Raw genomic sequence first — 26,000 nt, forward strand, 5'->3', positions numbered from 1 at the left:
AGGGAACTCTCGTAATCAAAATGTAGGGAAAACCACAGAGCTTCACAATGCGACACTTTATTTCCTCCACTCTTTCACTTTCTTAAGTCTAGCTAACCTGTTTTCCTCGGGGCCCCTCTTCACTCCACCGGCAGCACTCCACCACTTCACTTCTTCCTTCTTCAACTCCTGTCCTTCCTCGTCCTCTGCCTAGCTCTCCTTCCGTCCTTCCTTGACTTCAATCCTCGATGCAAGGGCATTCACGCCGGCGACGGCGGCTTTCTTCCTCTTCGGTACTTCCTTCGCCCTTCAACGGCCTACGTAGCGTCGGTGGCTGACACCTTCCTCCTTCTGTTGCCGACGACTCGGCTCGCTGCGGCTTACCGGTGATAACGCCGGGGTGGCTTGGGGATCTCCCTCGCTTCTTGCCGCGGTCCAAAACGACCAATATGATGGCCGAACGGCTATCGGCGGAACAATGCCGAATCAGGCCGACAATGGAACCTGGATGCGATGGCGGTTCTCGATGGGGTTTAACCAAGGATTAAACCATAAAAACGGCGGGGTTCTGGGAAGGAGAAAATGCTGGGATCAGCTTCTGTCTCCGGAAGCAGCCACTTTAAGTTACCTGACGTCCTCTACGCCTGGTCTTCTTCCACAAACTCTCTCACTTCTTCTAATTTGGTGCTTTCGCTAGCTTTAAAACTTTATTCCGTTCACTTCGAATTGTTTTGGATAAGTGACGGTTTCAGGCTTGTTTCCTGCATTCTAGGGTCATGACCTCCTTTTTCAGGTCAGTCACCTCGCATCATTCCATCAACCCAATTACGCCACCCCTTCATGGCTGCTCGACGATGGTGCTTCTGGCCCTCTGGTGTTGGGTTGGAGGACTATGGTGAGTTGTTGGCTGCGGTCTTCTAGGGTGGTGGAGGCTAATCGCGCCCTGCTCTACTGCAGTCGCTACTGTACATGGAAAACCTACACATAAAGACGAGTTTTACCTGCCATTCACAAACAATTCACGCATAACACTAAAATTCCACGAATTTCTCGGCAACACTCATCACATAACATAACCAACACTTACACTCTCCCATTAGCTCGGGTAAAAATATTTACAAAGTAAATATTTTTTTCTACAAATTGCATTAGCTTTCACCGATTAAACGTACCTCTGAACCTGCACTTCACGAAACATTATCACTAGGACGGTATTAACTTCACTGACGGTTGACTGCGAAACATTTCACTTATGACGTACTAGATTAAAATAGTCCAACTGGTAGTGAAGAATTTGTGAATTCAGCAATAAATGTTGCAGACTTTCGGGGTCATAAGGTGTCATCATTAGCTTGTAGCCAACTCTACTCAATTTTATGACATTGTGTCATTACTGACCATCAACGTTCTGGACTCAGGTCTCCTGCGATTAAATACCAAGGATTTCCTTGATAACCTCTAACAAATATGCTTTTAATTCACCGATCGATTGAAAAAACACTTTAAAATAATATCTAAAACATGCAATGAAACAAAATAAGATATAAATTCAAATTAAAATGAAATATGGAGCCTTTTATAACGACTTAAGCATCATGTCAGGGTTTACCGAAATATTTCTCACAGATTGTCGGAGTTATACTCTAGTACGTTCTTTTTTATACAATTATCATTATTCATCTGTGTGCGTGATTCTATTGATTACATGAGACGTCAAAATGCTGCGCAATGTGATGCTGGAGGATATGAATTGCTCTGTGGTAAGTACTGATGAAGTTTTGATAAGAAATTTTTGTGGATTGCCGGCCTCGAAAAATCTGAATATCGATATCAATTGCTGGTACTAGTATTGAGCAATCGATCAATCATTAGGTTTTGATTTTTCGTGATGAAATTCCCATCAAATTCCTTATCAGAAGTTCATCATTAACAATCTATATGGAGAACACGTGGGAGTTCGTTTAATGGTAGTGGGTACGGTTAATGACAGTGAATGTGGTATTCTTCTTGTTCTCTTCTAAACTATCCAACTTTACGACAAAGTGATGTTTTATATGTCTATGGGACCGACCATGACTGTTTATTGGTGCATTTTATACTCATCTGACTCATGACTCAACATGACATAATGCTTTTTGTACTCGATATATGCTACTAAAATTTAACAAATTAAAAGTAATAAATTAACTAAAACATGCGATAAAAGTGAACGAATTAAAACAATTTCAGGTAAACATGCACTGACTAAGACGACTATACCTACAACTACATATGCGACGTCGCTACTTGACTACTGACTATGTACAAGACAAAAACGGATGCACCAATCAGTGACACCCACGCACTAACACTATGGATACTTCTACCCCGGGCAACGATTTCGTATCCATTCATGACGATTGAAATGTGAAGGATAGGTATTTTGAGACGACTGTTTCACCGAAATTCATTCTCCTACTCACTTCATAATCATGACGAAATTCATTGAATGGTACCTATGCTTTTAGATCCGCGGCTGAAAATATTCCTAAGGATTTGCCTTTTAAATCCGACACCTCATAAGAACTGGTGCCAAGTTTCCGCATAATAACACAGGGTGTGTACTGCGGTCCCAGTTTAGCATTAAACTGGTCTCCTGCTGACGACTGACGAAAACTCCGTTTAAACACTCGTTGACCCACAACGAAGGTTGGTGAGTAACGCTTATGTCGGAGATCGTACCGTTTCTTATTCTCTTCATGTGATTTTTGTAAATGTTCTCTCACTATTTCTCCTACTTTTTTACATACTCCTCTAAGTTTTTCTACTCTTTGCTCTTCCGATTGTTCTATATTTTTCTCAAATTTATGCTCACTTCCTCTGCTAACTATTTCGTGTCCAAATATTATACAGTGCGGGCTGAACTTCGTGGTCGAATGGATGGTATTGTTAAGAACGAATTCCATTTCCGAAACTTTCGTATCCCATAGCTTTTGATCTTGTTTCACGTATGGGCGGATCATTGAGTTAATGGTTCTATTCAGTCGTTCAGCTGGGTTCGCTTGGCTTCTGTGCCTAGCGTTTGCCCAATGCTGAACATCGTATTTTTCCAGTAAATGCTGAAAGTCTTTAGACAAGAACGTTGTTGCATTGTCTGTTATGATTATTTGTGGGGTAGAGAATTTCCTAAACCATAGCTCTTCTAGTATTTTGCATAGGGAGGTACTCGCAATCTTCTTCACAGGAGTAAGCAGGCAGTACTTAGAAAATAGGTCCATGACCACCAATAAGTGCGCGTTTCCCTGCTTACTTCTGGAAAGAGATTGGATGTAGTCTATGCAAACTATTTGGAAGGGCTTGGTCGTTATTCTCTGTTTACCCATTTCTGGAGCTGTCGACACGGTTGAATGCTTGTTCATTTTACATGACTCGAATTTGGCAATGTACTTTTTAATGTCACTGCTCATACGAGGCCAATAGTATCTACGCTTGATCATTTCGACACATTTGACGAAGCCAATGTGAAGATTGTTATCGTGCTCTTTTTCCATAATACTGTTTCGTTTGGAGACAGGTACACACTGTTTCCACTCGAAGTGGTAGTCCATCAAGTCTGATTTGGCGGCTACAAACTTAAAGAGTAGTCCGTCGACGATTTTAAAATCAGGGTAATTTTCTGGTTCGTTTTCCACAGCGACAAAAAGTTGTTTATACCAACTATCTAAAGGCTCTTCATCTAGAGATTCGAGCGATCGGGAGAGGGCATCTGGAACGATGTTTTCTTTCCCCTCCCGATGTCTAATCTCCATGTCGTATTGCTGAAGCTCAATACTCCAGCGACTCAGCCGAGATGATGACCGCCACTTCGCACGCATTATAAAAGTTAAGGCAGAGGAGTCGGTTACCAAAGTAAACTTTGTCCCCTCTATGTAGCCACGAAACTTTTCTATGCAGCGAAGTGCGGCCAATCCTTCTTTTTCTGCCGCATGGTAATTTAGCTAGGCTCCCTTGAGCTTTTCAGAGTGGAAGGCTATTACCTTCTCTTGCCCGTTGTGCACTTGAGTAAGTACGCCTGCGATAGCGTTATCACTGGCGTCTGTTTGAACCGTGAAGGGAAGCGTGAAGTTCGGATTGGCCATCACAGGAGCTGAAATCAGTTTCTCCTTGATGACCTGAAATGCATTCTCAGCTGCCGCGTTCCATTGCACCCTCTTTGGATTATTCTTCAATAAGTCAGTGAGAGGTGCAGTAATTTCGCTGTAGTTTTCGATAAACCTACGGTAGTAATTGATCATACCGAGGAATCGACGAAGCTGTCTTACCGATGTTGGAACCGTATATCCAAGGATCGCTTGTACGCGATCTGGATTAGGCCGCAATCCTTCTTGGGACAAGATGTACCCAAGGTACGGCAATTCGTGGCAGCAAAATTTAGATTTAATGAGATTGATGCATAAATTTGTTTTCTCGCAAACGCTTCGCTAAGTCTCGTAATTTCTCCATGTGTTCATCAAATGTTTGGCTAACTACAACAATATCGTCGAGATATACGAATATTGCTGGCTCTAGTGCACCATGGCTTAATACTCTGTCCATCAACTTGCTTAGTGTAGCAGGGCTGTTCACCAATCCAAACGGAAGTCGTGTAAAATGGAACAGCCCTCTACCTGGTATAGAGAACGCAGTGTATTTTCTCGACTCCGGGCTCAAAGGAATCTGAAGAAATGCTTGTGTCAAATCAATGGTTGTTATGTACCTAACTGTCCCCAAGTGGCTTAAAATCCTATTCTGGTGCGGTAACGGATATGCGTCTCTCTTGGTTCTCTCGTTTAATTTCCTGGCATCCAAGCAGAGCCATATTTCCTCACTATACCTCTTCTTGACTGGGACTACTGGTAGTGCCCAGTCTGAATTGGATTCTTCCACTATTTCGTCTCGAATCATATTGTCTAATGCCGCATGAATCTTCCGTTGGATCTCTGGGCTCCATGGGTAAGGATTCTTTCTAACCGGATGCTCTTCCCTAAACTCCTCTTGAATTTCGATAGTGTGCTCTATGACGCTTGTTTTGCCGAATTGCCCTGGCTGCGCCACCAGAAACTCTTTCTTCACTCTCTAACTGCTCTTTCTGATCTTCTGTCAACATTTCTTCTTTTTCTATCTCCTCACATATTCCGTCATCTAAAATCTCTATTGGGTGATTTTTGATAGTCGGCTCGATACCAAATTTCAACCAAAAATCATAACCCAATACGCATCTACGTTTGAGATTCGGAGCGATAATTACTTGGAAAATTTTGGTTGTTCCGTTAAATGTAATCGGGACGTCAGCACAGCCAAGGACTTCCAGATCATCTCCGGCGGCTGTACGTAATGCAACAGTAGTGGGTTCTATTTTTAGGTTCAGTTGCTTCATAATTTTCCTCGCTCCGATGCCTAACACAGTCCTTGCCTCACCACTGTCCAAGAGACCAATTAGTTCAATCCCCATCAGATCAATTTTCGTGAATGGTCTGGCGTCTCCACTAAGCTTGACGAGCAAAGTAGCAATCTCATCCTGCTTCCTGGCTACACGATCCACTCTCGAATAACCTAACTGATGAAGAATGGCTGTTGGTTCTTCTGATAGTCTTAGCTGAGGACTTTTAGAGCTTGTAAGACTGCATTGCCTCATTGAGCAGTCTTCTTGAGGTTTATTGACTGGAAAAATGGGCAATTTGAAGTCGCAAACCCAGGAAATCCACATTTCTCACAGAAATCGTGTTTTTCTTCATGACAATCGCGAAACCTGTGTCCATCTTCCCGACAGTTAAAACACAATCCTCGCTTATCGGGAATATATGCTTTAACGATTCTCTGTAAAGCATTAGTGCCACTTGTAGTTGGCTTTGGCTCTTCTTGTCTTCTTTCCTGATTACTGCCCTGACTTATCTTCGGTTTTTGCTGCCCTCTCTGCTGACCACTATTTTCTTCCTTTCTATGTCTCGTAGGTACAAATTGCTCGTTAGCCTTTTTATAATTTGGGTTGAAATTTCGTCCCTGGTATCCTCCCTTGTACTCATTTTGGAACCTATTCGTTGACTCATTTCGACCCTGATATCCTGTATTAAAACCTGATTGAAACCGATTCCCAGATTCATTTCTACCACGGTATTGTGACTGGTAACTGATTTCTTCAATCTCAGATTCTGGCCTTTCGAATCTACTTTCTTTCCTAGCATAAACTTGCCAATTTATGGAGTCAAACTTCTTACCGAATTCCCTCATACTAGCGATTGTGGTTATGTTTGCAGCCAGCATGGCTGTTCTGCAGTCCACCCTGGTATTCCGGAATAGTACATCGAACTTCCTGTCTGGACATGCTGCGGAAAATTCGGACCATATCCAAATAAAAATCCTGGAATTTTTCCCGAGGACCTTGCCTCCGCGCATTAGCTAGGCGTTCATACTGATAATCAATGTCTACAGGTAAGAATTCATTCTTAAGTTCCTTAACCAAATTCTTCCACGTTTGAAGTTCATTATTTCCATTCACCTCCATGAACCACGACCTAGCCTTTCGCGTAAAAAGGTGGTGTGCAGACACAAAAAGTTCCGCTTCAGTAAAACCTTCCGATCTCGCGTTGAATTCAACTTCTTTAAGGAATTCGTTTAATCTTCGTCCGTTATCCATCCCGTCGTACCTAACCGACCATTTGTGTACTGGTAACTGGCTATTTCTTGGCCTGTCTACTGTTATCGCTTGTCTAATTTCCTGATTGTCGAGAGGTGCGGGCAGTGGAAGCTTGTTCCTTTCGGCAATGCTCTCCATTGATCCATATTTAGATTTAACCCATTCATAAAAATCCGGTTCGCTATTCACCTTCGCGCGTGACTCATTTTCGCTTTGTACCGATCGTTCGTCTACCGGCGTACTGACGCGTTGTTTCATTCGCTCTTGTTCTACGGGCTTTGGTACCAGGGTGGATTCCAAAGCTTGAATCCGCTGAATCAGCTGATTCACTACCTCTTTTAATTTTGCATTTTCAACAGAAAGTTCCGTCACGCGAACAGCATCATTTGCTGAAACACTACCTCCTACCGCGCCTTCATTTTGAGCATAATGAATAACTTCCTGTTCATTGCCTTTCTCTCTTCCATTCTCATTTCTATTTTCGGTTTCACTTTCCGCGATCTGCTCATCAGCTAATATTTGCTCCTCTGTTTGTTCACGCATTACTCTCAAACTTTCATTCAAAATTTTCAATTCTGCTTCTCTCACTTCTACTATCGGGGACGTAAGTGAGTAGAATTTATTAATCAACCTAATGCACTCTCCTGCAATAACCGCGATACTATTCAAATCTTCCTCGGCATCGGTCTGAGACTTTAGCCGCACCATTCTAAACAGAATGTGAAGAAGCTTTGATTTGAATTTCCTATCTGGACCTTTTTGAACCTTCTTTCCTTCTAACACGCATTTAATCGCTCGCTCTTTCTCATCGCATAGTTTCAACTCATCTAACACGTCTATGTCGTCATATTTATAGATTGTAGCTTCTTTTTTCTCTTTTTCAGATTTCATCACCGTACGCAAGACTCTCTCTAATTTACTGCGTGATTCATCCTTCCTGGCGATATCCCGAATCAGTAATTCATGACACAGCTCTTCATCGTCAAGATGGGCAAAATTCAACGAGTAGTACTGAGTCTGCAAGTGGGCTGAATCCATCTCGCAACGTTGTTTTTCCACGGATAAATCGAAAAAAAGTTGAGAAAAGGTAGCTAATTTAACTACACGACAACAATTATGATGTGGAAACCGCTAATTAGTTTAATGCCAAATAAACACAGCCTTCTTGTTGTTTTACTCTCACTCAATCCGAAAAAATCTCCGCACACAAATGAGCAATGGGCTCCTTTTTTGAATTACTCGATTATCGACTCGTTTTTCACTCAATCGTTATTTTTCACTTCCTTTGTGGACAATCAAAACCCCTCCGAATATATAATGAAATATTAGGCACTCTTGCCAGGAATTCACCTCCAAATACTTTCTAATGACAATAGTCGCGTGAAGGCCTGGATGTTTTCTCCGGAGACCTCTGTCTTAACCAGCTATTTCGAATGCGATTTTCCAAGCTGCAACCAACAAGAAACTGATGGTCACATTCTTTGCCGATCGCTTGAAGTAGCCGGATGTGAATGTCCGTGTCTCCATCGCAGGCAGTTATTTTTTCAAATCAGTGGAGTTTTTTCTCACAAAATAGTGAGTTCTTTATATCATTCCGCGTCATCCCACTGTGGATTAAGTGGCTGTCTAAGGCGATTCGTGATCGTCGAAGAAGGTGCTCGCGTAGCTAAAGGGTTACGCTTGCATTTACAGTGATTTTATTCGGTCCGCATCCAAACATCAGTGGCCGAACAGCATCAGCATCTACCTACCTGAACGGGAACGGATAAGTATACATATAATAAAGTGTATTGTTCTAACCGTCCGTTCTGATTGCAATTGATTTGCACTCACCACACAACAGTGGTCGAACTGTTGTCTGTCTGTCGTTCACCATATAGTTACCGTCGGCTTGCTTAGAGTACGACAAAAACAGGGTGACGCGAGAAAATAAAATTGGAATTTTGTAATTAAAGTTATTATTTCTCTTTTAAATTTTTTTTTCTTCAAACAATAACTAGTTAATTTATACTTTTTTTTTCTTCTTTTTTTTTCCTTGAATTTTTTTAATTTTTTTTTTTTTATCAACTTTGAATTCATTCCACAACTGATGGATGAAGAGAACGGAGGCGATACGCCTCCCAAAGATAATGTTGTCCGCACGCGATTTTACCAGGCTTCCTCACCTGGTCCCTGGGTTGTTTACTTTCGGCAGAAAGTAAAAAGTATTGATTTTCTAGGAATCAAACGTGACTTTACGCGTCGTTTTCCGAAAACTGATTTTCATCAGATCAATCGGAATAAACTACGTGTAACCGCACCTACATACCAGGATGCAAATGCTATTGCAAAAGACCAACTGTATAATGTAGAATATTTGGTTTATGTGCCCTCGCGGGAGGTCGAGATTGAAGGCGTGATAAACGCAGCGAGCCTGACTTGCTAGGATGTACTTGCGGGAAAAGGCCGCTTGAAGAATGCAATAAAGTCTACCGAGGATATTCTGGATTACAAGGAGTTGCATTCAGCTGCCACGGTAGATGGCAAAAAAGTGTATTCAAAGTCAGGCTCACTTCGAGTGACGTTCGCCGGTTCGATACTCCCAAAATATGTAGATATCGAAAATATGTTGTTTCCGGTGCGTCTTTTTGTACCCAGGGTTTTTAATTGTACCAACTGCAAACAGTTGGGGCATACTGCCGAGTTTTGCGACAATAAGCCCCGTTGTGGCAAATGTTTTGAAAGACATCGGGAGGAGACCTGCCTACAACAAGTAACAAAGTGTGCTTATTGTGGGTTGGATCCTCCCCATGGTTTGCAAGAATGCCCGGTGTACAAAAAGCGCACCCAAAAAGTGAAGCGCTCGTTGGTACAGCGCTCCAAGCAGTCGTATGCGGAAATGGTGAAGTCGCAAGACACATCCGCAACTGCCAACGCAACGGCCGCTATTTCAGCTGCCGTTCAAGTTAGTGATTTTTATGATGTCATTTCCATTGACGAATCGGACTCTGACGTAGCCGATATGGATGTTTCTGCGGAGGTACACGTGCCCGAAAAGAGGAAGAAACCGTCTTCCCCGGGATTGCGCCGTAAGAAAACAAAAATCGTCCCTAGAAGCTTGCCTAAATCTGATGGTAATGGGGAATTATTTAAAATTCCGAAGCAGCCTGTCTATACTGCTCCTTTTGACCCATGTTGCAGTAAGACATTCCCGCCATTGTTTAAAACTGATGTTTCAAAGAAACATCAGTCAAGGAATATCTCTGAGCAGAAAACTGCTACTCGCACTTCCAAGAAAAGAATCTCGTCCAAGCGAGGATTGATATCCTTTAAGGACCTTGTGGATCGTATTTTGAACTTATTTAATATTCCGAATTCATTGAGGCCAATCATTGACCTCTTTATTCCAACAGTTGAAAGTTATCTGAAGCAATTGACTGTTTCATGGCCCCTTCTTGCAGGACTTGTATCTTTCGATGGATAATACGGCCATACAAGATACAATCACTGTGCTGCAGTGGAACTGTCATAGTCTGAAACATAAATTGGACGTGTTTAGGTTTTTAATTCGCAACTCCGATTGCGATATATTTGCACTCTGTGAAACATGGCTTTCTTCTGAAGATGAAATCAACTTCCACGATTTTAACATTATTCGCCAAGATCGGGATGATAACTATGGTGGCGTTCTTCTGGGGATCAAAAAATGTCACCCCTTTTACAGAATTCCCATCCCAATTGTAAATGGCTTGGAAATCGTCGCTTGCCAAGTAAATGTAAAGAATAAAGACCTTTGCATAGCTTCAGTTTATATTCCTCCAAATGCCTCGCTTAGTCGTCGACATCTTTGGAGCGCAGTCTCTCTTCTATCATCCCCAGTTTTAATATTGGGCGATACGAATGCGCATGGTATTGCATGGGGCGAAACCAGAGACGATAACAGAGCGCCTATTTTCTATGATTTGTGCGACGATTTCAACTTGAATATCTTGAACACAGGTGAAGTAACTCGAATAGGACCTCAAGGTCAAGAAAGTCGAATAGATCTGTCTTTATGCTCAAATTCACTATCATTAGATTGTACGTGGAATGTAATCCAAGATCCCCATGGTAGTGACCACATGCCGATAGTCACCACAATCAAAAATGGCTATCAACGATCAGAACCAGTTCAGGTTCCATTCGACCTCACGAGGAACATTGGCTGGCAAACATTTGCATCGGCGGTAGAAATTGGTATTGAATCAACTGATATTCTGCCACCACTGGATGAATATCGATTCCTTACCGAGTTGATTCAAAAAAGCGCACTAGAAGCTCAGAAACGACGCGTTCCAAGTACATCTGTCATAAGAAGACCATCCACTCCTGGATGGGATGATGAATGTACTAAGTTGTATTCTGAGAAATCTGATGTTTTCAAGGCCTTCCGTAAACACGGAAGGTCCGAGCTTTTGAAGAGTATTTGAGGCTCGAAAGAAAACTCAAAAATCTTCTCAAGGCAAAAAAACGTAGCTACTGGCGACGTTTTGTCGAGGGACTATCACGAGAAACCTCAATGACAACACTTTGGAAAACGGCTCGCAACATGCGGAACCGCATTTCCACCAACGAGAGTGAAGAATACTCCAATCGATGGATATTCAACTTCGCAAAAAAGGTCTGTCCAGATTCCGTACCAGCAGAACCGCTATTTCGAGAATCAGTCACTGATCCCGGTTCTTTGGGTGGACCATTCTCAATGCTGGAACTTTCTATGTCTCTTCTGTCATCGAATAACTCTGCTCCGGGATGCGATAACATCAAATTCAATCTTCTTAAAAATCTCCCAGATATCGCAAAAAAAAGGTTACTTGACCTGTACAACTGTTTCATGGAGTACAACATCGTACCACCAGAATGGCGACAGGTCAAAGTAATAGCTATTCAAAAGCCTGGGAAACCAGCGTCTGATTACAATTCCTACCGACCGATTGCCATGCTATCCTGCATGAGAAAATTATTGGAAAAAATGATCCTTTCAAGAATCGACCATTGGGTCGAGCAAAATGCATTACTGTCAAATACTCAGTTCGGTTTTCGAAAAGGTAAAGGAACAAATGATTGTCTAGCGTTGCTCTCTTCAGATATACAACTGGCCTATGCGCACAAGGAGCAACTGGCTTCAGTTTTCTTGGATATTAAGGGCGCTTTTGATTCTGTTTCCATAGAAGTACTGTCGGAAAATCTGCACAGTAGTGGATTACCGGTTATTTTGAATAATTTCTTGTACAATTTGTTGTCAGTAAAACATATTAACTTTACTCTCGGCACTCTGACAACTTCCAGAAATAGCTACATGGGCCTTCCCCAAGGATCATGCTTAAGTCCCTTGCTTTATAATTTCTATGTTAAAGATATTGACAATTGTTTGGAAGAACAATGCACGCTTAGACAACTTGCCGATGATGCCGTGATCTCCCTACGAGGTCCATGTGCAGCTGTCTTGCAAGGACCATTGCAAAGTACCCTGGATAATCTGACTGTTTGGGCCAGGCATTTAGGGATCGAGTTTTCACCGCAAAAAACTCAATTGGTTGTGTTTACTAAGAAGCGGTACCCTGCTCAACTGAAACTAAAGCTGTTGAATGATGACATCAATCAATCTTTATCTTCTAAATACCTTGGAGTCTGGTTTGATTCCAAATGTACCTGGAAACCCCATATTGATTATTTGATAGAGAAATGCCGGAAAAGGATTCATTTTCTACGCTCTATCTCTGGAACATGGTGGGTGCTCACCCGGAAGATCTCATCAAACTCTATAGAACGACTATTCTCTCTGTTTTGGAGTACGGCTCTTTCTGCTTCCTCTCAGCAGCTGAGTGCCATCTAATCAAATTGGAACGAATTCAGTATCGTTGTTTGCGTATTGCCCTTGGCTGTATGCATTCAACGCATAACATGAGCCTGGAGGTACTTGCTGGAGTCACTCCTTTAAAGCACCGTTTTTGGGAACTCTCACTTAGAATACTGATCAAATGTGGAACAAGTAACACACTTGTCTTTGAAAATTTCGATAATATGCTTGAACTGATTCGTCAGTCAAGATTCCTGAGGGTCTACCTCACCTACATATCGTCAGATCTTTGTCTTCCATGTTATAATCCACCTCGAGCCCACTTCATCAACGACAGTTCCTCAATTGAATACGATCTGTCCATGAAACACGCTATTCAAGGAATACCAGATCACCTTCGACACATATCTATTCCCCCTATTTTTTCCGAAAAATATGAACATGTCAATTGCAATAACAGATATTTCACTGATGGTTCTCGCATTAACGGATCCACTGGCTTCGGTGTTTTCAATGAAAATTCAACCACCTTTCGAAAACTTCAGGAACCGTGTTCGGTTTATGTTGCTGAGCTGGCAGCAATTAACTTCGCTTTGGGGATTATTTCCGATCAGCCCGTAGACCATTATTTCATCTTCTCGGATAGTCTTAGTTCTATCGAGGCACTCCGGTCGATGAAACCTGTTAAGCACGCATCTTACTTTCTTACAAACATAAGAGAGCAGATGCGTGATTTGGTCGAAAGATCATTCAAGATTACCTTTGTATGGGTCCCGTCCCATTGCCTAATCTATGACAATGAGAAGGCGGACTCGCTAGCAAAGGTGGGCGCACAGGAAGGTGAAGTTTATGATAGACAAATCTCGAACAACGAGTTTTTCCCATTAGTCCGTCAGAGTACTCTTCAAAATTGGCAAATGAATTGGTCACACAATGAACTTGGACGGTGGCTATTTTCCATAGTTCCTAAAGTTTCTGCGCGAGCGTGGTTCAGAGGTGAGGACTTAAGCCGAGGCTTCATTCGCACGATGTCGAGGCTCATGTCCAATCACTATTCACTAAACGCACATCTCTATAGAATTAACCTGGTCGATAGCAATCTTTGTAGGTGTGGAGCCGGTTACGATGACATCGATCACGTAGTTTGGTATTGCACGGAAAATGGCGCCTCAAGAGAGCAACTATTGGATACCCTCGTGGCCCGAGGTAAACAACCCTTCCGGGAACTAAGAGGTGTTTTGGGAGATCGCGATGTGGTGTATTTGCAGGCCATCTATGCCTTTCTTTGCTCGTCTGACATCAAAGTTTAATACTTCAATTTTTTCTTTCTCAGTTTTTTTTCTTGTCTCTGTCTCATTGTTCCGTGTACCATGAAGCTCTGGCCATCCGAAAGATGCTCCCTGAAGAACCAAAACTCGAGCACGACGCTACGACAAATCAGAAATGACGTCAAATATCCGGATGAGCAGCTGAAATACCTCAAACCTAAATCCCAACCCCGTCCATCACCAAATTACGTAATCTAACCTTGAGTCGCCACGAGTATCTTGGTCTTTGTCCCTTTCCCTTACTAACTGTTGATAATAAGATGATATCGATTGTAAATATCATTAAGAGTCTCGGCTCCGTTAAGTGTTATACACGCCTGAGCCTGTCAAATAAATACAATAGATAAAAAAAAAAGAAACTGATGGTGAGTCAATTTTATGTTTGGCGCCAAAGAGTTATAATTGGGTAAGTATGGCCTGAGCTATGCTGAGACTCCCTGAACCAATGGCCTCAGGGTCGGCACGCTCACCTCAAGCTACTCACGGGCAGGGAACTCTCGTAATCAAAATGTAGGGAAAACCACAGAGCTTCACAATGCGACACTTTATTTCCTCCACTCTTTCACTTTCTTAAGTCTAGCTAACCTGTTTTCCTCGGGGCCCCTCTTCCTGGCAGCACTCCACCACTTCACTTCTTCCTTCTTCAACTCCTGTCCTTCCTCGTCCTCTGCCTAGCTCTCCTTCCGTCCTTCCTTGACTTCAATCCTCGATGCAAGGGCATTCACGCCGGCGACGGCGGCTTTCTTCCTCTTCGGTACTTCCTTCGCCCTTCAACGGCCTACATAGCGTCGGTGGCTGACACCTTCCTCCTTCTGTTGCCGACGACTCGGCTCGCTGCGGCTTACCGGTGATAACGCCGGGGTGGCTTGGGGATCTCCCTCGCTTCTTGCCGCGGTCCAAAACGACCAATATGATGGCCGAACGGCTATCGGCGGAACAATGCCGAATCAGGCCGACAATGGAACCTGGATGCGATGGCGGTTCTCGATGGGGTTTAACCAAGGATTAAACCATAAAAACGGCGGGGTTCTGGGAAGGAGAAAATGCTGGGATCAGCTTCTGTCTCCGGAAGCAGCCACTTTAAGTTACCTGACGTCCTCTACGCCTGGTCTTCTTCCACAAACTCTCTCACTTCTTCTAATTTGGTGCTTTCGCTAGCTTTAAAACTTTATTCTGTTCACTTCGAATTGTTTTGGATAAGTGACGGTTTCAGGCTTGTTTCCTGCATTCTAGGGTCATGACCTCCTTTTTCAGGTCAGTCACCTCGCATCATTCCATCAACCCAATTACGCCACCCCTTCATGGCTGCTCGACGATGGTGCTTCTGGCCCTCTGGTGTTGGGTTGGAGGACTATGGTGAGTGGTTGGCTGCGGTCTTCTAGGGTGGTGGAGGCTAATCACGCCCTGCTCTACTGCAGTCGCTACTGTACATGGAAAACCTACACATAAAGACGAGTTTTACCTGCCATTCACAAACAATTCACGCATAACACTAAAATTCCACGAATTTCTCGGCAACACTCATCACATAACATAACCAACACTTACAACTGTAATTTATAAAAACAATCACAGGAAATCAGTAATTTCCAACGAAAACACTGATTTTCTCGGTATTTTTTACCGTTTACGATGCAAAAAAATTACCGAACAAGAGAATCGATAATAAGGCTCTGTCTCATTTCCCGAATCAAATTTAATTTTACTTAAAACTGACAGTTCGAAAATTTAAAATTCACCCGGCCATAAGAATGGCTGCGTGCTACCCAGCAATTCCAATAAGACATCGATCAAGAATGATTCGATATCTGTCAAAAGTAATCCTGCTCATCCAGCAGGGTTATTCGATAATTATTGAACTGTCACTTTTAAGTTTAATTTGAGTTTAATTATCCAATTGAGACAGATCCTAAGTGTGTACACAGAATTTTGTTCTTACACGATTTTTTTTTCGCTCGTATTTTTGTTCGTGTGACTTCAATTTGCCACCAAAATCTTTGCAACATGTTTCAAAAAATCCTAAATAATTCAAAGAAAAATCACATGGTGATTAATATGCGTTAAGCATTTAGGATGGGTGAAAAATTAAGAAAGTGTAAATCGTGTAAAAACAAAATTCAGTGTATATCGCTTGATGTAGAGAGTCTTGACATCTGTATAGGGTCCTGTTGAAATGTATAAACCTTGTTGTCAAAATACCTTGTCCCGTTAAACGACACCACGGGTGACGAATGTACGCGGTGAGACGATCGGTACTGTCGGAGATGGAAGACAGAAGTAGTGTGACGACCGAAGTGAGCGGATCGTTCGCGTGTGCCATAAAGACTATCATTTTAGTAAGTGTTTAATCTATTTTATCACGTGGCTTCCATGACCGAAACCTAAATGAAACCCCCTACATTTGGCGACGAGGAGTAAATAGCGATAAGATAAATTTTCATTTATTTAAAAGAGTGAAATTTGTGAAAAAAAAGAAAATGTCTGATTGCATATCCCCTGTCTATCCATTGTCCGCCATGTTGGAAATGTTTAGGAATTGAAAAAAAAAATGAAAAGTTACGCAGAAAATGTAAAGGCAGTTTTCTTTTAATTTTTGTTCTTACGGATTTGAAAGAATATTTCTTTAAGCGAAGTTACGAAAATGGTTGAGGAGCGCCCAGTGAAGAAGGCTAGTGCTTCGGAGGGGGCGCATGCAGCAGAAAACTTTTGTTTAAACGTATGAATGAATTACTATGAAAAAAGTGAACTGTGGCACGGGGCCCAGTTGAAACAAATGTAGAAGTATTATGAATTACGATAATGTTAAATTGCATTTCATGAGTGAAACAAAAGATCCGTGGTAGGGTGCCCGGGTGATTATTTCAGTGCTAAGGGGGCCTGCAAATATTGTGGATATCTGAATAGAGAAGTATTAAAATTTTCAAGGAGATTGGAAAAGTGCAGGCGTGGTAGGGTGCCCGGTTGATGCTTCTTGTGCCGGGAGCCTGGAAGAAATAAAACAGAGTGCATGTTGAAGCTTCTAGTGTCTGGGGGCCTGACGGAAATCTGTGATAGGGAGCCCGGATGAAGCAAATTTTTGTGCAAGTGTTGCATAGAAAAAGAATATACATTCAAGCGACCAGCGCCAGGGGGCCTGGATAATAACAGAAGCGATCAGTGGATGGAAACCTAGATGAACACTAAGGCAGGGTGCCCAGTTGAACTGAAAAAAAAAGAGAAATTAAAATAAATTAATTTGAAATGCTATGGTGTAGTAAAGTAGCGATTAAACAAAGTCTGATGATATAAATAAAAGAAGCAAATGATTGGATGATTGGTATTCCATCGATATGGTGTGAAAAAGATAACAAATAATATAGTTGAATGTCTGTTTGCAGTAATTGCTTGTGTACAGAGTCTCGGAATTGGTTCACTTCTCTTTGTAAAAAGGTATTAGAGGAAATTTATTGATTTCATATTCAGTTGCCTGAATAATTTGAATAGTAATGACAATGTGAGGTTTCTCTATGATTAGATCATTTCATTAAGTAATGATAAATGATCAAAGAATGAACGAATGAAAAAAATAATTCAGTGGGGTTTTTATATGAATTTCATTGACCTCAACTTCAGAGAGCTTTCAACACTTTGGAGGGAACCGAATATTTCCCATTGGTCTTGTTGGAGAAGCGCTGGTATGATGTTGCAGTGGATCGATTGGACGCGTATTTCAAACCGCGTAAACAGGATGTGCTCGAAAGACACAGACTTCGAAGTATGAAACAAGGATCCAATGAACGTTTTTCGCATTATATTTTACGTTTACGTCAGCAACTAAGGGAATGTGGGCTGGAGAAATATTCTCAGGATGTTAAAAGCATTATGGAAGAAATAATGATGATTGACGTTATCGTTGAAGGCTGCAGTTCTCAAGAGTTGAGGCGTAAAATTCTTGAGAAGGATCAATCACTGTATGACATTGAAGTACTTGGAGAGTCACTCGAGAGTGTTCGGATTCAGGAGCAGGAGTTAAAGACAGCTAAAGGCAACGGTGAACCAGCAGGATCCAGTGAAGTTTTCAACGTACAGAAGGAGTTGAGAACAAGAAAGCGACGTAGGGAGGATAGGATAGGTAAGTCGTTTTCAGACCGGTGCCTCTATCATGAGCAAGGATATAAGGATTTGTTTCTCTTGCGGTCGGCAGGGTCACATGTTAAAATCACCAATGTGCCCGGCAAAAGATCGGAGTTGTCGGCGATGCAAAAAACCTGGACATTTTGAGATCCTTTGTCGTAAACGTCCGTCTGATCCACATCCCTGGGGTCCTTCGAAAAAGGTTCACATTGCGGAGGAAAAGCAAGAAGATGTTGAAGATACGATGCAGCCCATACATGAGCCAATCCCTCAGCCAACACCGCAGCCGATGCCTTGCCGCACTGCAGCTGAAAGGAAAGTGTATTACACGTTCTACACCGGAAACGACGTCAATGTACTCAATTTTACTATTGGTGGCGCGAAAATTGACATGTTCATCGATTCAGGTTCAGATGTCAATTTGATAACTTCGGAGGCATGGCAGAATCTTAAAGCGCAAAGGGTTGCGGTATCAAAGTGCGAATCCGGCAGCAGTAAAATTATAAAAGCATACGCATCGAATAAGCCTCTCACTGTACTGGGAAGTTTTCAAGCTGTGATCGAGGTCGGGAAACGTTCTGTTGAAGCTGGGTTTCTAGTGATTGCTAATGGCCAGCGTAACCTTTTGGGTGATATGACCTCAAAACAGCTCGGTATCCTTAAAATTGGTTTGGGCATTAACCGAGTTGTAGATGATGGGAACACAAATTGTCCATTCTCCAAGATAAAAGATACAAAAATACACATTTCTATGGATCCGACAATTACTCCGGTATTTCAACCGCTGAGATAAATCCCAATTCCTTTGGAGGGAGCTGTTAACCAAAAATTAGAGGAACAGCTTCGCAGAGATATTATTGAACCAAAAGTAGGCCCAGCATCCTGGGTGTCGCCGCTTGTGGTGGCAAACAAGGCGAATGGCAACATTAGGCTGTGTATTGATTTACGTAGAGTAAACCAAGCAGTTGTTCGAGAAAGACATCCGATGCCTGTTGTGGATGACATTCTTGCGAAAGTTGGTAAAGGGAAAATATGGAGCATTTTAGACATCAAAGATGCGTTTTTCCTTCTGGAATTGGAAGAAGAATCAAGGGACATCGTAACATTCATCACACATCGTGAGCTGTATCGGTTCAAACGGCTATCCTTTGGTCTCGTATCAGCTCCAGAAATATTCCAACGGAAGATGGACGAGATGCTGGCCGATTGCGAGGGTACCTTCTGGTATATGAGTAGGTAGTAGTAGGATGATGTGGGTGTTGAAGGTAGCTCGGTCGAAGAACATGATTTGAGACTGAAGAAGGTATACTATTAAAATGAGAATAAATAAACATTGAATACTTCAATTAACGTAAATTTTTATTTGCTGTTTCATTTAAACTAATATTGTTCTAGGTTCTTGATAGATTTGAGGAGAAAGGTGTTATTCTTAATTGGGAGAAGTGCAAGATACGGGTAACGAGTTTTGAATTTCTCGGATATGATATCAACCCTCAGGGTATCATGCCTTCGGGTTCGAAACGTAATGCGATTACGTCGTTTCGTCAACCACACAATGATAGCGAAGTTAGAAGTTTCTGAGGACTTGCAAATTACATGGGAAAATTTATTCCTAATTTGGCCGCTATGGACGAGCTTCTCAGGCGATTGACCCAGAAAGGTGTAAGGTTTCAATGGGGCGAAAAAGAAGAATCATCTTTTCGTGCAGTAAAGCAAAGTCTTGGGGATGCACAACGGCTAGGATTTTATAGAATAGAACATGAAACGTCCGTCGTTGCCGACGCCAGTCCACATGCTCTTGGAGGCGTTCTAATTCAAACGGATGCAATTGGAAACTCGCGCATCATATGTTTTGCTTCAAAATCATTGACAAATACTGAAAGAAGGTATTGTCAAACAGAGAAAGAAGCGTTGGCACTTGTTTGGAGTGTGGAAAGATTCCAAAGCTATTTGATTGGCAGAGAGTTCAACCTGCTAACGGACTGTAAAGCCTTGACCTTTCTCTTCAATCCCGTATCTCGACCATGCGCACGAATTGAGCGATGGGTACTACGCCTCCAAAGTTTCCAATATAAAATAATGCATATTTCAGGGCATTCCAACATAGCCGATGTTTTTTCTCGTTTATCGACTTTCGAGCCAATACCTTTCGACGAAACAGAAGAATTGGTAGTAAACGAAATTGTTTTATCCGCCGCGGGCACAGTTGCTCTGAAATGGGAAGATATACAGAACATAAGCCGTAATGACCCTGAAATAAATGAAATATCTGAAGCATTGAATGCAGGAATGACTGAGAACTTGCCACTGCCATACAAAGTGATTTGAAAGAATTGTGCTTGGTAAATGATGTTCTTTTGCGAGGTGACCGAATCGTAATTCCCAATAGTCTACTTCAACGAACTCTAGAGCTATCTCATGAAGGCCACCCGGGTGTGAGAATCATGAAAACACTTCTTCGAGGTAATGTTTGGTGGCCTAAAATGGATTTGAACGTTGAGCAATTCGTGAAAGCATGTAGAGGATGTACTTTGGTGTCAGCACCAAATGCACCGGAGCCAATGATGAGGAAGGAACTGCCATCTCGCGTCTGGGAGCAAGTTGCTGTAGACTTCCTGGGTCCATTGCCGAATGGAGAAAACTTGCTGGTTTGCATAGATTACTACAGCAGATATCTAGAGGTAGCGGAAATGGAAGTGATATCTACATCAGCGACAATTCAAGAGTTGTTGACGATCTTCTCTCGTTATGGGGTACCGGAAGTCCTTCGGGCAGGCAATGGACCGCAGTTCACCTCAGAAGAGTTCCGTATTTTTTTATTTATTTATTTCGTCAACCGACGTAGACGAGTACAAATACATATACATGTTTTTGCCTTTCTCGTATACTAAGTATACGTAAAGGCTATAATTTCACTCCAAAACCAAACTTTTGATAGAAGGCTGGGAGACCCATAGTGTTATATACCAATCGACTCAGCTCGACGAATTGAGGTGATGTCTGTTTGTGTGTATGTATGTATGTGTGTGTGTGTGTATGTGTGTATGTGTACAAATTTTGTAGACACACTTTTTGGAACTTAGCATTACCCGATTTACTCGCAACAAGTTGCATTCGACGGGGAATGCGGTCCCATTGTTTGCTATTGAAAACTGGCCTGATTAGACATTGCATTTCGGAATTATTGAAAAATCATTGATTTTTCCCAAGGGTCCCCCCTTGGAAAAAAAATTTCAAAATCGAAAAAAATTTTTTTTTCAAGAATGGTGGGAATGCATAGTAATTAATGCAAAAACATGCAAAATGATAGAAAATATGCGATCTATCCCCCTAAAGTTCTTTTTTGACCTTTCCTATGTAATTTTTTCAGTACATTTTACGATGCACGAGAAAGGCATCATCGCCGCTAGGTGGATTAATCTGGGTTTTTTTTCTTTCGTAATGCTATAGTAGATTATGAAATGCAATAAAAAACATAAAAAAAATATTTTTTTTTGCTAAAGTTGTTTGTAATTATGAATTTAAATTGTTGAATTTCTTATGTTTGTTTTTTTGAAAATATTGTTTAATGTTATGCCGAGACATTGTTAAGTCAATAGCTTCACAGTGTTGATTATAAACAGCCATCATTCGGTTAAGAGGTCCAAATTTGGCATAATTTGTTCGGCGAAGTATGTCGAAGTAGCCAAGAAGGTATGTAAAAATTTAATTTCGACAAAATTTCAGTTGAGTCAACACGTTGAGATACTATATCGTTAACAAATGAAACCGTTGCAAACTCTCGACGCTGTTTCAATGTTTGTATGTTTATAAGCATGCAACGTGATTCATAAGATGGAAGAGGAAATGACGTCCAACCTAATTTACGAAGAGCGTATAGTAGAAATTGTTTTTGTACTGATTCTATTCTTTCTTCATGTGTGGTTAAGTAAGGCGACCATACAATGCTACAATATTCCAGTATGGATCGTACTTATGAAATATATAGTGTTTTGATTGTGTAGGGATCCTGAAAGTTGAAACAGAAGCGCTTGATAAAGCCTAGCATATTATTAGCTTTGTGAATGATTGTGTTATAGTGATCAACAAGAGTTAGTTTTGAATCTAAAATCACTCCTAAATCCCTAACTCTTTCACTTCTTTCTACAGTTTTGTTTTCTAGTACAATTTGTGTATTTGGTGTTGTTCTTTTTCTGCTGAATGATAGGGTAAGGGAGGTATTTTGGACCACTTTAGGAGATAGCTAAACAATTTTTCGAATAAAAGTTGGATTTTGTAATAATGCTTGATCATTTCCCTATGCAACTAAAAAGTGGTGAATGCTAAGTAAGATTTGTAGGTAAAAATGTTGTAAATCCCACCGAAAGAACCAAACTATCATAAATTCTGAAGATATGTTAGATTTAATTTTGGACCACCTGTTTTTATTTTCGACCACCTATTGAACATATTTTGGACCACTCGAATAATTTTGTATTGCTTGCAAAGTTATGTAACTATTAGATTAAATAAGTGATCTCCAGCATTTTCGGCGATTTCATCCTTAAAGTTCTTGAAAGAAATGCATTTTTTAAGCACTTTAAGGATTAGAACAATATCTGCCAGCTAAGGGTATTGAAGCTAATATCAAATTCAGTACCACTCGGTGCAGCATCATCGAAGCAAAACAAACGTGTGGCCCATGGCCGTGATGTATGCACCTGATCACTCTAACCCTGCCATATCTTTTTATATAGTTTCCCAGATTTGTTCCATTTGCGTCATTGATAGTTTGTTACCCGGTTCTTCCTTGCTCATTGCACATTCTTTTCCAAACGATCGTATGGAAATAATGAAAACAGTTACATGTTGGTTTGATAGACATTTTTCTAGGGCTTACATCAATTATCGGTAATTTATAAATGCGGTATGAACAGTAATTTATGAATGTTTTGATACTAGAGAAACAAATGGTTGGTAAAAACAAAAGTTTAAGAGATCTAGATCTTAAAAAGAAGATATGTCGAAAATATGTTCGGTTCAATTAAAAATGAACCTATTTTGGACATGCCTCAGAATACTGTTTTTAAACTTATAATGTTTTGTTCGAGATATGAAACTGCTTCAATAAGGTTTTAATAAGTCAACAACATCATTGCCATGTTTTAAATCTATGTACAAATAAATTTACAGCTTTCGAAAGGTGATTTCAATTTTACAATGTCGTCTTGATTTTGGTCTAATCCAGCAGGAATGATTAAATTCTTGACAATATTTTTCATAATTGCTAAATTTTATATAAAACAAATGTAGGAGATACCTTATGGATAGTTTCTTTTTGCAATAAAATGTATATGTTGCATGTTTTATTTAGTTTTGTGTGATATAAATGCAAAATTTAGCAAGGTGGTCCAAAATATAAGCCCGGTCCAAAATACAGCCGTTACCCTATGATGTTGCATTTCTTTACATTTAGTTGCAATAGGCTTTTTCTGCACCATGTATAAAACATCTGTATTTCATTCTGGAATACGATAATGTCGCCTTCATTTTTTATTTCCATAAATAACTTTATGTCATCGGCATAAATTAAAAGCTTTATATTTTTGAGAATGAGGGAAATGTCATTTACATACAATATAAATAAAAGAGGGCCAAGATGGGAGCCTTGTGGAACTCCTGAAGTGACTTGAATGGGATTGGATTTCTTTCTATTAAATTTAATTATTTGTTGCCGGTCTGTAATTTTTTGCAATTTGAAGAGTAGCAATGGAATGTCAATGCGATCCAGTGGCGTAGCCAGAAAATTGGTCTGGGGGGGGTTTTCCGAACATTTTTTTTTCTCGGAAAAAAAATTTCTTCTAAAAATGATGTCTCTGGGGGGGGTTTTATGCCCAAAACCACCCCCCTGGCTACGCCACTGATGCGATCAAAGGCCTTGCTAAAGTCAGTGTATAGAGCTTCCACGTAGTTACCATTATCCATCGCATGAAGAGTATAATCAATGAATTCTATTAAATTTGTAGCGGTTGAGCGACCTTTAAAAAATCCGTGCTGTTTATTTGAAATTCTGTTTTTAAGTTGTGAAAATAATTTTTCATTAATAATAGATTCAAAAAGTTTGGGAATGCAAGAGATAATGGCTATTCCACGGTAATTACGAATGTCCGATTTTTTGCCCGATTTGAAGATGGGCACAAGGTAAGAGCTTTTCCATACCCTGGGCAAACTTCCGGTTTCCAGTGACAATCTGAAGAGCCAAAATAAAGGTGCCGTCAGCTCTTTAGCCAGACTCTTCAAAAATACCGGTGGAATGCCGTCAGGGCCAGAGCCTTTAGATGCATCTATGTTTTTTAAAGCGTTTAGAATATCGTTTACCATGATCTGATTAACACCAATTTCCCTAGCAAATTCTGGGACAGGCGCAAAAAAATCAAGGTCGCGATCTTGTTCCGAAAAGGTGGTGTATATTTCTTGGAAGAAATCTCCAAAGAGATTACAGATGTCTTCCAAGGAATTACCGACGCGTTCATTTAGATACATGGATGAGGGAAAATTGTCTGATTTTAATTTTGATTTTACGTAATTGAAGAAGTTCTTTGGGCATGACTTTATTTCGTTTTCTGTTTTCGTATTATACTCTTCAAATGCTACATCAATTGCTAGTTTTAATTGATCGCAGATGTCTAAATATTTTTCCAAATGTTCATTCGAATTGTCTAGTTTGTAATTTTTATGTAATTTTTGTTTGCGATTCCTTAAATTTTTTATCTGTCTATTATACCAAATTGGATATTTCGAATTTCCGTTCCACCTTTTTTTCCTTATTGGAACCTCTTCAGTAATAATATTAAAAATGATGTTATAAAAGACATCAACGGAAGATTCGATATTCCCTTCATTCTCTAAAATTTGCTTCCAGTTTAATCTACTTAGCTTATGTCTTATGTTGTCATAGTTTGCTTTATGGTAATCAAGGACTTCTTCGAAGTCACAGTCGCTGGGTTTTTGATAATCATGAACAAACAGAGAGTATTCAATAGCTGTGAGGAATGTTTCGTTTTTTCATAAGGGATTCTGATTCTGACACACAAAAATCTTCCTGTATATTCGTTAATAGAAGGTCTAGGTAGCAGTTCTGTTGATTCTTAATATGATTGATTTGGTTAAGCCCTAAGCTGGCAATTCTATCAAATATAAACAGTAGTGTTTCATTTTCCCCAACAACTGGAAGTAGGATTTGGTCATTCTCTGAATCCGGAAAAAAGTCATTAAATAATGGAATAAAGTTGATTAAAATCTCCATAAATATGTACTTTGACTTCAGGTGGAAGTTGCGATAAAATTTCTTCCGCAGTTTGAAATTGAAATTGTTTGCGCATGGTCCGGTGGAAAATACACAGAAGAGAAAACATGGGTTTCTCCTGCAATATTAGATTTCACCCAGACGTGTTCAAAGTTCTTGTATTTTTTGGTAGTTATTATTTCTGAATCAAAATTTGTGGAGATTGCAATTAGAACTCCACCGCCAGACTTTTTGTTAGATTCTGAGAAATCGCGGTCATCCCTGAATACGTTAAAGCTACTTCCAAAAAGTTCTTCATTCCTTACGCTTTCATCCCAGCTGGTTTCAGTTGCCAAAATAACCGAAAAGGACGAGCTTAAAATGTTATTATGAATTTCCTTAATTTTGGCTGGGCTTTTCATGCGATTGAAATTTTGACAATATATCAACATTTCAGTCGCATTCTGTTTTGGTGAAGAAGTTTTTGGAAGTACGTCGGTTGTGAAAATATTTACCTCTTTCTCGTCGAAATGAGTCGTTACTTTTGAAAATTTGGATTGTGAAATTTGTTGACGCTGTCCCTTATGTGTTGCAGATGTTGTATTCTCAGGTTACTACGATGACGACGGTAAGATTCCAGATCATCAATTGTCGCCTTCTTAGAAACGCCATATTCCGCATGCACATCGAAGAAGATTTTCCGAAGTTCCTCATCTGCGGTGGGAAGCCCTTGTGATGCCAGGTTGATTTTGATGCTGATGGGTGTCATTCCTTCATGGCAAAAAGATGACTCCTTGTCATACAAATATGCCAGATAAAGACGCACGATATAATTTATTTTCGGGT

General features: G+C 40.7%; 1 long non-coding RNA gene across 1 annotated transcript; it reads left to right on the top strand.

Annotated features, from left to right (window-relative positions):
* The first annotated feature begins 1,695 nt into the window (after window positions 1–1,695).
* Window positions 1,696–7,808, top strand: LOC134224713 (uncharacterized). The gene is made up of 4 exons (XR_009983032.1): window positions 1,696–1,739; window positions 2,209–2,396; window positions 2,487–2,671; window positions 7,516–7,808. It is a non-coding gene; the product is annotated as an uncharacterized LOC134224713 (long non-coding RNA).
* Window positions 7,809–26,000: the final 18,192 nt, after the last annotated feature.

The sequence above is a fragment of the Armigeres subalbatus genome, chromosome 3 (genome assembly GCF_024139115.2).
Source record: "Armigeres subalbatus isolate Guangzhou_Male chromosome 3, GZ_Asu_2, whole genome shotgun sequence".
Classification (NCBI taxonomy): Eukaryota; Metazoa; Arthropoda; class Insecta; order Diptera; family Culicidae; genus Armigeres; species Armigeres subalbatus.